The 12,303-nt window shown below is 30.3% G+C and overlaps 2 long non-coding RNA genes across 8 annotated transcripts; both read right to left on the reverse strand.

The window, feature by feature from the left end:
- Positions 1–978: 978 nt before the first annotated feature.
- On the reverse strand, positions 979–2,097 carry LOC129922156 (uncharacterized). The gene is made up of 4 exons (XR_008774132.1): positions 2,034–2,097; positions 1,665–1,700; positions 1,314–1,363; positions 979–1,220 (listed from the first exon to the last, which is right to left on the reverse strand). It is a non-coding gene; the product is annotated as an uncharacterized LOC129922156 (long non-coding RNA).
- A 1,359-nt stretch (positions 2,098–3,456) lies between these two features.
- LOC129922155 (uncharacterized) lies at positions 3,457–12,148 on the reverse strand. 7 transcript variants are annotated; one of them, XR_008774127.1, is made up of 14 exons: positions 11,772–12,145; positions 10,751–11,414; positions 10,453–10,615; positions 10,214–10,275; positions 9,916–10,078; positions 9,681–9,742; positions 9,381–9,547; positions 9,150–9,211; positions 8,885–8,959; positions 7,918–8,047; positions 7,200–7,290; positions 4,472–4,611; positions 3,999–4,061; positions 3,457–3,574 (listed from the first exon to the last, which is right to left on the reverse strand). It is a non-coding gene; the product is annotated as an uncharacterized LOC129922155 (long non-coding RNA). The 7 variants fall into 7 exon arrangements; XR_008774128.1 differs by lacking the exon at positions 7,918–8,047 and having other exon boundaries at positions 10,751–10,812; positions 11,335–11,414; positions 11,772–12,128; XR_008774126.1 differs by lacking the exon at positions 7,918–8,047 and having other exon boundaries at positions 10,751–10,812; positions 11,321–11,414; positions 11,772–12,128.
- Between the last annotated feature and the right edge of the window lie 155 nt (positions 12,149–12,303).

Genomic DNA, 12,303 nt, shown 5'->3' on the forward strand with positions numbered 1-12,303 from the left:
TTTTAGTGTTTCAATGCTATTATAAAGTTTTAATTTTTCATTGCTATTAGAAAGTTTTAATGTTTCATTGCTATTATAAAATGAAATGCTTTACTGCAATAATGAAGTTTTAATTCTTTACTGTTATTGATTACAGTTTTAATGTTTTTCTGCTATTATAAAGTTTGAATCTTTCACTGCTATCCTACAAATTGGGTACTAGGAAATAGTTGGGGAAAAGTAAAATTGGTTTTTCAATGTGCTGCCCACACGACACCCTTGTTAACTCTGGACCACAAAACAAGTGACCTTTTCATCATCTTTAGTTTTTTTTACTTGAGACCATTATAAATAAAGTTAAGACCCACCTACAGCTTCATTCTATAAAAAGATTTTTAAACAAGCAAATTTTAAAAATTCCGTTTTAAAAAAAAAAAAGCTTCACTAAAGGGGAAGAACTCTGCCCAAAAAAGTATATCAATAGTGTACAAGTTATTTCCCTGATTTGATATCAATTACAAATAATTATTTGACTAGTGTATTTTTTAAATTGATTCATGTTGTTGACATTGTTTATATAAATACCTGTAATGATTCTCCTTGACTAAGAGATTAAATGTTGGATTGTAATGTATCGTGTGTGTTAAGGTCTAAATAAATTCACTCATGAATCATGTTATTTATGGTTATCAAGTGTAGCTTTTCTAGTTTATTAAGCGTTAGCATAGCGAGGTTCCGATCCATAAACCTCTGGGTTATGGGCCCAGCATGCTCCTGCTGCGCATGTTTTGTTAGGTAGAGTAAATAATTATATATTATCAAATTAATCTGAAAATGTGTGAGGGAGAAATATGTTTTAACAAATTCATCCATATCTGTGAATACTGAAGGATTTGTTTCCCTTGTTGGTATCAAACAAAATAATTAATTAGGCCCAACAGATGTTTTTATTTATTCATTTCTTGTCTATGCTAATAAATAATTTCACAAAGTTTCAACTTGGCTATCATCTTAAGACACTTTTTATTACAAGCAGCCCATGCAAGTGTCTGTAAATCACCAGAATGTACTTTATTTTGGTCTGTAAATCAGCAGAATGTACTTTAGTTTGGTCTGTAAATCAGCAGAATGTACTTTATTTTGGTCTGTATATCAGCAGAATGTACTTTATTTTGATCTGTAAATCAGCAGTATGTACTTTATGTTGGTCTATAAGTCCGCAGGATGTACTTCATCTTGGTCTGTAAATCAAAACAACTGAATATATTACCTAAACATTTTTTTTTCAAAAAAAATTTCTATTTTATTTATAATTATTTTCATAAAACACTTACCTCAAAATCCTTGCTATCCTGTTGCTTTTGAGTTTTGGACTTCATCTGTTCTACCTGTTTAGTTATGTATGCAGAGCATTTGAAATAGAAAAAAAACAACTTGTTAACTTTACAATGTAAAGCTATAATTAAACAATACTGTGGTAACTACTATTCAAAAGACAGTACAGATATGACCAAAATAAAAAAAAAATTATATAGAACAATGTCAACACCTTAAATCATAATCTTGGCTGTCATCCTAAGTCACGTCTTAATTACCAGTAGTCCAAAAACAACTGAATATATTACCTGAAAATATTTTTTTTAGAAAACTTTGCTATTTCATTTAGAACTATAGTCATAAAATACTTGCCTCAAAATCCTTACTATTCTGTTAGACTTCATCTGTTCTTCCAATTTAGTTATGTATGATCAGCATTTGTAACAGAAAAAAACAACAACTAGTTAACTTAAAAATGAAGATATTGGAAATTGTATTACATTAGTATTTATATTATTGAATTTAAAAAGTTCATGAAACCTAAAGATTAAAAAAAATAATAATAATTACATTTTGCTGATATTTACCTGTAGTTTCTTATGCACATATATCAAAAGAATCTAATTTTAAATAAGTTAAATCAAAGTATTTTAAAGTCCCAGTAAAATGTGACTTCAACTAAACAACTATTAGACATCTTGCTGTACATATCTTGATATGTAGCTTTCAAACCTTACCTGTTACTCCTAGGAGATGGCTTCATTTGACTGTATGCTGATATATTTCTAATTGGATCTCCAACTGAAAAATGAAAAAAATAGAACATTTGGCAGCCAAATGAAAGAGAATGAATTGAAAGTCTTAGTGATACTGAAATGTACTGAACTAAAGAATTATTCTAGCTCTATTAATTATAATAACATGTTGACAACTTTTAAAAATTATTCTTTATGTTTAGTTGAACACAAATATTTTCAACTTGCATGCAAAAAAAAAAAAACAAGAGAAAAAATAAGAAAAAAAAAAAGATTACTTGCTTTGCTGGAGTTTCCTACCATTCACATGCAATGCATACATCGAAAGAAACAGTTATGTATATACAGCTAAAACATAGTATTTTAAAAGACTACTCGCCTTATAGAATAAAAATTCCTTGCTGTGCTTTGTATATTTTGCATGTCCCTATTAGATGATGGTTTCATTTCTCTGCATGCTTCTTTTTTTTTCCTTTCTTTCTTTTTGTATGAAACATTTAGAGCTCTGCCACTTGATCTGAAGAATATTATGAATTGAATGAAAAGAGCATTGGGCTGTCTAACCAAATTTGTGTTTAAATGAACTTAGATAGTTGCGTACTCAGGATTGTGCTCTATAAAAGCTATGACAGGAGATGAACTTATATCAAACTTGTGCAAAAGTGGAAAATAAATTACAAAAGCATTAGTGGAAATATTCTTAGAATGTTATTGAAACATAATACATATTTCTCAAATTAGCATGCATAAATCTAAACAAAAAAAGATTTTACTTGCTTTGTTGAGTTTTATCAATAATTTCAATTCCGCTGTTCAGTACTATGCATTGGTCAAAAGAAACAAAATTTAATTTTATATACCTAAATTATAGTACTTTAGAAAATGACGCCTTAAGGAAGAAAATCTTTTGGACATCTTTGCTGCGATTCTTAACATGTTATTTTTATTTATTTTGCCTGTCCGTGGTAGATGATGGTTTTATTTGTCTGTATGCTGCTTTATAGTGCTAGAATGTACTGAAACACCTGAAATGCAAAATTCAAAATATGATAATGATTGAAACGAAATGGATAAAACATTAGGCAGTCTAACCAAAGATATGTTTAAATCTTGCTAAAGATAATAACATTTTTACTAAGCTTGCTGATTACTTCTAAATTGTTCTAGCTTTAAAAAAAATGTTATGGGACTGAATGAAATTGTTATTCTTCAAATGTTATTGGAAAGAAAAGCATTCTCAATGAGCATGCATAACAACAGATCAACAACAACAAAAAATGGAAAATTACTTGCTTTGCTCTATTGTATAATCATTTTCATAGCTTGTTCTGTACTATGCATATATTAAGAATAAATACAATTTTGCTTTTTATAGGTAATTATTAATAATTTAAAAGACTACTTGCCTTAAAGGAAAAAAAAAAAACAACTTGTGGACATGTAGCTTCTATAGTTTGACTGTTCTAAGTAGATAATTGTTCCATTCAACTGTATGCTAAGATCGATTGGGTCTGCAACTTGATCTGAAAAATTTATCTAATGCTAAATGGATTGAGCATCAAATATGATGATTTTTAGTATAGATAATGGAATATGTACTAATTCAGTTTGGTCCCTTGAATTAATCTAGTTCTATAAATACAAAGAAAAAAGAACTAAGTCCTATCAAAACTATACAAACTAGAAAACAAATATTGAGAAAAATAACTCACAAAACTATTTTTAAAATGTTAAAAAGTTATTAAAACATTGAAAACAAACATATTCTCAGCATGCCAATAAACAACAGATTTAAAAAAAATACTTGCTTTTCTGAAATTTATCTGTAGTTTTATACCTAGACTATTCTGAATTGTGTGCACATAATGAAGCTAATTAAAAACAAATAAATTGTTGAATTTAGAAGCACATTTTGAGCCAAAAGAATAAAGATTTAAATATGCTTACTGCACAGTTTTTGATATCTCTACTTCTTGCCTGTTACTCCATCTCTATGCTCCACTACTTGATCTGAAAAATATGTAATGAGTGAGTAGAGCACCAGACTACTTAACCAAATAATTTGAGTTTAAATCTCTGGCTAATGAAATATTTACTTAACTAGTTTGGACACTCTTAACTAATCTCTTTCTAAATATAAAATAAAAACTAAATATCAAATTTATACAAAAGGAAACAAAAATCATTACTAAAAACATTGAGAGAACAAAGAAAATTATTCTTAAATGTTATTGGAACATTGAAACTGACATACTCAATTAACATGCTTAAAATAGTTGAAAAACAAACAAAAAATTACTTGCTTTTCTGAAGATTACCTGTCATGTTACAGTTTGCCTGTTCTGTATATAGGCCTACACATCAAAAGAAGCAATGAAGTTAATTTTAAAGTAATCAAAGTATTAATAAGAAAAACTTACCTATTCAAATAACTTGAGAGACTGACTTGCTGCATATTTTTTTATATATGAAGTTTTCAAGCCCAAAGGAGCTAGTTCCAATCATCTGTAGACTGTTCTTTTTCTAGAGCAATAGGATGTAGCTTACTCTCTATCTTCATCTGAAAAATATAAAATGGGATAAATAGAGTGTTAGGTTGCCATACCTAAGATGTTGAGTTAAAGAGAAATTGGAATTTTTACCGCTATTTCTAGATTCTCAAGAATTGTTCAGGCTCTATAAATGCTGTGTGAAGAGACTGAATATGTCTCAGAATAATGCACATCTTTTAACTAAGCGAATATGGGTAATAGGGGACGTGATGGTCAAGTGGTTAAGCGCTTGGCTTCCGAACCTGAGGTCCTGGGTTCTAATCCCGGTGAAGACTGGGATTTTGAGTTTCGGGATTTTTAGGGCGACCCCCAGTCCACCCAACTCTATTGGATACCTGACTTTAGTCGTGGAAAGTAAAGGCAGTTGGTCGTTGTGCTTGCCACATAACACCCTGCTCGTTAACCTTTGGCCTAAGAAACAGATGACCTTAACATCATCTGCCCCATAGATCGCAAGGTCTGAAAGGGGAAACTTTACTCTTTTACTATGGGTAATCAGAAATGACATCTACTTCCAGGTCCGAACTTCCTGCAGTACGAGGAGAGATGGCAGCAGGTAGAGTATGAACCGATGACCATTGAGACGACTGAATGAATGTTTAAGATGAACATTGAGATGACTGAATAAATGTTTAAGATGACCATTGAGATGACTGAATGAATGTTTAAGACAACCATTGAGATGACTGAATGAATGTTTAAGACAACCATTGAGATGACTGAATGAATGTTTAAAAGTTTACCTGCTATTACAAAGTTTTAGTTTTTCATTGCTATGATTTAATATTTCCCTGCTATTATTTAAATTAAATGTTTTAATGCAATAACAAAGTTTTAATGTTTTTCCTGCTATTATAAAGTTTAAATATTATCTCTCTCTCTCTTTATGGCCCAACCATGCATTACACCACAATAACTCTTATTTCTGCAAATCGGACTAGAGCTACCCCATTTAACAAAAAATCTTTCTCTTTATACATTCTATATTTGACTATATGTATGTGTGTAGTTTTAATGCTTTAATTGCTATTTTATGGTTTAACTGATATTTTAAAAATTTAATGTCTTACTGCAATTATAAAGTTTTAATGTATTTTATGTTATCATAATGTTTGAATAATTTACCGCTATTATAATGTTTGAATCTTTCACTGCTATCATAAAAATTGAGTACCTGACAATAGTTGGTTTGTAAAATGTTTTACATGTTTCGGATGTTCCTTCAGAGTTGAAGATAATTACTTCCTAGTCCTAACCTCCCGCAGGACGACGGGGGATGGGAGCGGGCAGGGTTTGAACCCTGGACCATCGATAAATCTGAACGAAAGTCCAGCGCGCAAACCGCACGACCAGGAAAAGTAAAGTTGGTTGGTCAATGTGCTACACACATGACACCATTGACACTGTAATTATTAGATACATTGCAGTAATTAGCAGTTTTTTCCCTTTAAAAAAAAGGGCTTTTTAAAAATTTTTTTATGAGGATTCTTTTTTCTATAGCGTGTCCAGGGTTTTTTTGCAAGAGAGGGTTTGAGCCGCTCAAGCCCACATTTATTGGAGTTTGATGATGATAGCTTGTTTTCTTAAGCTCTAGAATTCTAGATTTCTTATAAGTCTACTTATATAGTACATATTGTGTAGTAGTAAAAGAGGCTTAATCATGGTTATCTAAAGTTTAAAAAAAAAAAAAGAGTTGTTTCCCGTGGCCACAGAAACATAACTTTTTCATCGTCTGCCCTAAAGATTGTATGCAACATCTGACAGGGAAATTTAGTCCTTTTTAATTGAGACCACCATTATTACTATAGTTAAGCATTGCTTATACTTCACTCTAGAAGTTGATTTCCTAATGACCTAGAACAACCACCCCCACCCTTGTAAACTGTGGCAACAGAAACAACTTTTTTATCATCTGCCCTAAAGATTGCAACATCTGACAGGGAAATTTAGTCGAAATTTAGTCCATTTGTTTTAAATTTAGACCACCATTATTACTATAGTTAAGCCTCCCTTCTACTTCACTCTAGAAGTAGATTTCCTCGATGACCTAGAATAACCCACAACACCCTTGTGTAAACTGAGGTCAGGAAGATATCATCTTTTTTGAAGTAACCAGCAAAATGATTAGGCCAAACACAACCTCGTATAAATCAAAGTAGTGTGCATAGCAGAAAGTATGGACTAACGTTTTGCAAATGATTATGCGTAGGCTACAGTGTATTTTTTTTTGTTGATATTCTTGTTGAATTTCAAACAAAATTAATTGTAATAATAATAATAATTTAAAAAAAACGTGTTCGGGCATCTGTGTCTTGCTGTCACATTGTTTTTTAAGTTGTCTGCATTGAAATTTTTTTCTTTGGTTGCAACCAGACCGGCCCATTAGGTACCGGCCCACCGGGCATTTGCCCATGTAGCCAGTCCGCCCCTGGTCTAAAATAAAAATTTAATTTTGATTTTGTCAAAATAGTAAAGAAATGATTTACAGCCAGTGAATTCTCAACGAACTATGTTTAGTTTTTATATTTATCTTTTGTAATTGTTTTAAAACTAATGCTTTAGTTTCAGGTCTGAGAGTGAATCAAATTGTACTCACAGCGAGGCCAGTAGACATGTACACATTTCTATAGTGCTGAACGACCTTCAGTTGTTTCACTCAGAATACACTGACCAAAACATTTGGATATCTGTCTCAAAAATTGTATTGAGAAAAATATTGAATTCTACAAAGAAATACAATGTTGTCTTAATTAAAGCAAGACAATAAAACTTAACGAAATAATCATTGTAAATTGGTTTATGCTCTGGACCAGGGATTCTCAACCTGTGGGTTGCAACCCCCTTGGGGGTCGATTGACAATTTGCCAGGGGTCGCCAAAGACCATTGAAAAAATGGATTGTTATTGTCTATTCTTAAATTGCTGTGTGTGTGCGGGGGTTCGCAGCTAAGTGGGGGATTGTAAAAAAGGGGTCGCCGAGCATAAAAGGTTGAGAACCGCTGCTCTAGACTATCCCTAGTTCAAACCCTGCCTACATCCTACCCATCCATTCCATCACGCAAACACACAAAACATGCAAGACAAACTAACAATGTTAGTATTATGAAACATTTTTTTTGTTGAGATGCCAGTGCTTAAAGTCAAGCATTAGGTTTAACTAATTTCCTGAGACCTTTTTTGTTGTTGTTCATTTTTAAATGTGTTTTTATACCATTCTCTCCTTTTTTAAACCCAAGCTTTCTAGTGAATTAAGCCAAAGTTTGATAAGTAACTTAGAAAAAAAAAGTAAAAAAAAAAAGAAGCAACACCAATTACTTTCTTGAGACTACCACAAATGAAAAGTTTTTTCCCCAACATCTGATAGTAGGTAACATTACTGAGCAAGTGTTGCTAGCATTGTGAACTTGCCAAACATTTGAGTACAAACTTTATGAACATCACTCATCTTAAAAGAGTAAAGTATTATATACATTTGAAACACACAACTTGAACACGAGATTTTAAGTACTACATTCCTTATCAAACAAAAAAGGTTAAGTCTACAAGCATTTAATGGGGCCATGGTGGCTAAGAGGTAAAGCCCTTGGCTTCCGAACTGAGGGATCTGCGGTTTGAATCTCAGTGAAGACTAAGATTTTGAATTTCTGGAATATTAGTTGGGGAAAGAAAAGGCAGTTGGTTGTGAGATGGCCACAAGACACCCTTTTTAACCATCGGCCATAGAAACAGATGACCTTTATAGATCCCTTTCTTTATTGAATTATTAAAATTTATTTGATTGTCTCCTTTTTTTAATTACTTTTGTAAAGCCTTTAGTAGTTGGTAAAAAAAACAAACTTAAAAGCATACTAAATGTCCTCATACTAAATGTCCTCATACTAAATGTCCTCATACTTAATGTCCTCATACTAAATGTCCTCATACTAAATCACCTCATACTAAATGTCCTCATACTAAATGTCCTCACTGAAACTTTAACAAGTGTAAAATAATTGAACTTGTTTATATCTGCTCAATTCAATCTACATCTTGACCATCAGCAACAAGCAATAAATTCTTATGTGCCCTGTTCTAGTTTGTTTTGGACAAGCCAAAACTGCTAACTTCCTTGGTAAGTATGTAACTTAGGATTTACTGAGGTTATTCTTATTTTTAAATTTTCTATTTCATGAATAGTTATAGTTATTACAGAGGTTAGACAGCACTCATGATTCACCAAAATGGAAGCTATAGGACACAAGATAGGCTATCTTATGATCTATAAATAAATATATATAATTACAAGTTAATGACTCCAATGACTTTACTATGTTGGCAAATGCACTACTTCTGGAACAGCAACAATTTGTATCTGAATCTGAAATGATTTGAACATGTTACAATTTTATTAGAATGATTTAAGAGAAAAAAAACAAAACAAAAAAAAAGGCTTCTCTTTAGACATTGTTTTTATTTACTTAATAAAAATATTCTTTTTAATTCAAAAAAACTTATTCACAAATCACATTCCTTAAAATACTTTTGATCATGTTGTGATATGTACTTACCTGGGTTGTCTGTTCATTTAGCAGTTTGGACTTCATCTGTTCTTCCAGTTTAGTTATGTATGCTCAGCATTTGCAATAGAAAAAAAACAAATAGTTTACTTAAAAATGTATAGCTATTAAAAAATACTGTAATTATTATACTAAAGATCTAGATTTTTAATGTTATCTTTCGATATCATTGTAAAAAAAAAAATAGTACAAAAAATGTAATGTATTAAACAATGTCAATACCTTAAATCATCCTCTTGCTATCATTTGAAGTCAGTTCTTAATCACAAGTAGCAGCCCATACAAGTGTCTGTAAATCATCAGGAGGAACTTTATTTTGGTCTATGAATCATCAGGATGTTCTTTATCTTGGTCTGACCAGCAGGATTTAGCCTACTTTATCTTGATCTCTAAATCAAAACAATTGAATATATCAACTAAAATAATTTTCTTTTAATCAAAATATTTTGCTTTAATCTAAAACATTTATTCTCAAAATTCTTGCCTTAAAATCTTTGCTATACTGTTGTGATATGTACTTACCTGGGTTGTCTGTTCATTTAGCAGTTTGGACTACATCTGTTCTTCCAGTTTAGTTATGTATGCTCAGCATTTGCAATAGAAAAAAAAACAAAAAACAGTTTACTTAAAAATGTATAGCTATTAAAAAATACTGTAATTATTATACAAAAGATCTAGATTTTTAATGTTATCTTTCGATAACATTGTAAAAAAAAAAATGGTACAAAAAATGTAATGTATTAAACAATGTCAATACCTTAAATCATCCTCTTGCTATCATTTGAAGTCAGTTCTTAATCACAAGTAGCAGCCCATACAAGTGTCTGTAAATCATCAGGAGGAACTTTATTTTGGTCTGTGAATCAGCAGGATGTTCTTCATCTTGGTCTGTAAATCAGCAGGAGGAACTTTATCTTGATCTGTAAATCAAAACAATTGAACGTATCAACTAAAATAATTTTCTTTTAATCAAAATATTTTGCTTTAATCTAAAACATTTATTCTCAAAATTCTTGCCTTAAAATCTTTTCTATACTGTTATGATATGTATTTACCTGGGTTGTCTGTTGCTTTAGCGTTTTGGACTTCATCTGTTCTTCCAGTTTAGTTATGTATGCTCAGCATTTGAAATAGAAAAAAAAAACAAAAAAACAGTTTACTTAAAAATGTATAGCTATTAAAAAATACTGTAATTATTATACAAAAGATCTAGATTTTTAATGTTATCTTTCGATAACATTGTAAAAAAAAAAAAATGGTACAAAAAATGTCATGTATTAAACAATGTCAATACCTTAAATCATCCTCTTGCTATCATTTGAAGTCAGTTCTTAATCACAAGTAGCAGCCCATACAAGTGTCTGTAAATCATCAGGAGGAACTTTATTTTGGTCTGTGAATCAGCAGGATGTTCTTCATCTTGGTCTGTAAATCAACAGGAGGAACTTTATCTTGATCTGTAAATCAAAACAATTGAACGTATCAACTAAAATAATTTTCTTTTAATCAAAATATTTTGATTTAATCTAAAACATTTATTCTCAAAATTCTTGCATTAAAATCTTTGCTATACTGTTATAATATGTATTTACCTGGGTTGTCTGTTACTTTAGCGTTTTGGACTTCATCTGTTCTTCCAGTTTAGTTATGTATGCTCAGCATTTGAAATAAAAAAAACAAAACAAATAGTTTACTTAAAAATGTATAGCTATTAAAAAATACTGTAATTACTATAAAAAATATCTAGTCTAGATATTTAATATTATCTTTCTATATCATTGTATTTTGTACAAAGCTAGTATTTAGTATTATTATTGAAATTGTTCTGTATATGCTCTGTTAATTTATGGGAGTTTTATCAAAGTTTTTTTTTACCAACATACAAAACTAATCATTGAAATAGTTATTTTAATTCACTTGAACACTGGAAACACATTAATTGGCATGCATAAAACTTGAAGAAAGCAAAAATAATTAGATTACATGCTTCGCTGGTTTACCTTTAGTTTCATAGCTGGTCTATTCCATATTATGCATATATATCAAAAGAAGCAAATAATTTAATTTTAAATAAGCTAAATCAAAGTATTTTAAGTCTCTTTACAATATAACTTCAACTAAGCAACTATAAGACATCTTGCTGTACAGCTCTTTATATGTACCTTTCAAGCTCTACCTGTTGCTCATAGGAGATGGCTTCAGAAGTCTTTATGATACTCTATTTCTAGAGCAATGTGATGTACTGTTGATCTCCAACTGAAAAATGAAAAAAAATAGAGAATTTGGCAGCCAAATAAAAGAGAATGACTTGAAAGTCTTGATGATACTGAAATGTACTAAACTACTGAATTATTCTAGCTCTATGTTATCTGAGGAGAAGTTAGACCAAGTAAGAAAACTAATTATAAAAACATGTTGGCAATTCTGAAAAATTATTCTTTATGTTATTTGAACAATAAAATATTCTGAACTTGCATGCGAAAAAAAAAAATGAGAAAAACAAAAGTTTACTTGCTTTGCTGTTTATGTGGAGTCTCAGAGTTTTCATATAAAATGCATACATAAAAAAAAAGTTTATACAGCTAAAACATAGCATTTTAAAAGACAACTTACCATTTATAACAACACTTCCTTGTTTTAGTTTTTATATTTTGCTTGTATCTATTAGATGATGGTTCCATCAATATGAATACTGTTTTTTTTTCTTGATTTATGCATCATTTAGATCTCTGCAACTTGATCTGAGGAATATTATCAAACAAATTAAAAAAGCATTGGGCTGTCTAACCAAATTTGTGTTTAAGTCTTAGTTGATATGAATTTGAACTAAGGTAGTTGTATACTGAGGAATTAATTCTGCTCTAAAAATGCTATGTCAGGAGATGAACTTATATCAAACTTATGCAAATGTGGAAAAAAAATTACCAAGCATTAGTAGAAATATTCTTAAAATGTTATTGGAACATAATACATATTCTCAATTAGCATGCATAAATCTAAACAAAAAATAAAGGATGGTACTTGCTGAGTTTTATCAATAGTTTTATCAATAATTTTATTTCCTCTGTTCTGTACTATGCATTGGTCAAAAGAAACAATAAATTTAATTTTTATAGCTAAATTATAGTACTTTGGAAGATTACTC

Source organism: Biomphalaria glabrata, chromosome 12 (genome assembly GCF_947242115.1).
Source record: "Biomphalaria glabrata chromosome 12, xgBioGlab47.1, whole genome shotgun sequence".
NCBI classification, from domain to species: domain Eukaryota; kingdom Metazoa; phylum Mollusca; class Gastropoda; family Planorbidae; genus Biomphalaria; species Biomphalaria glabrata.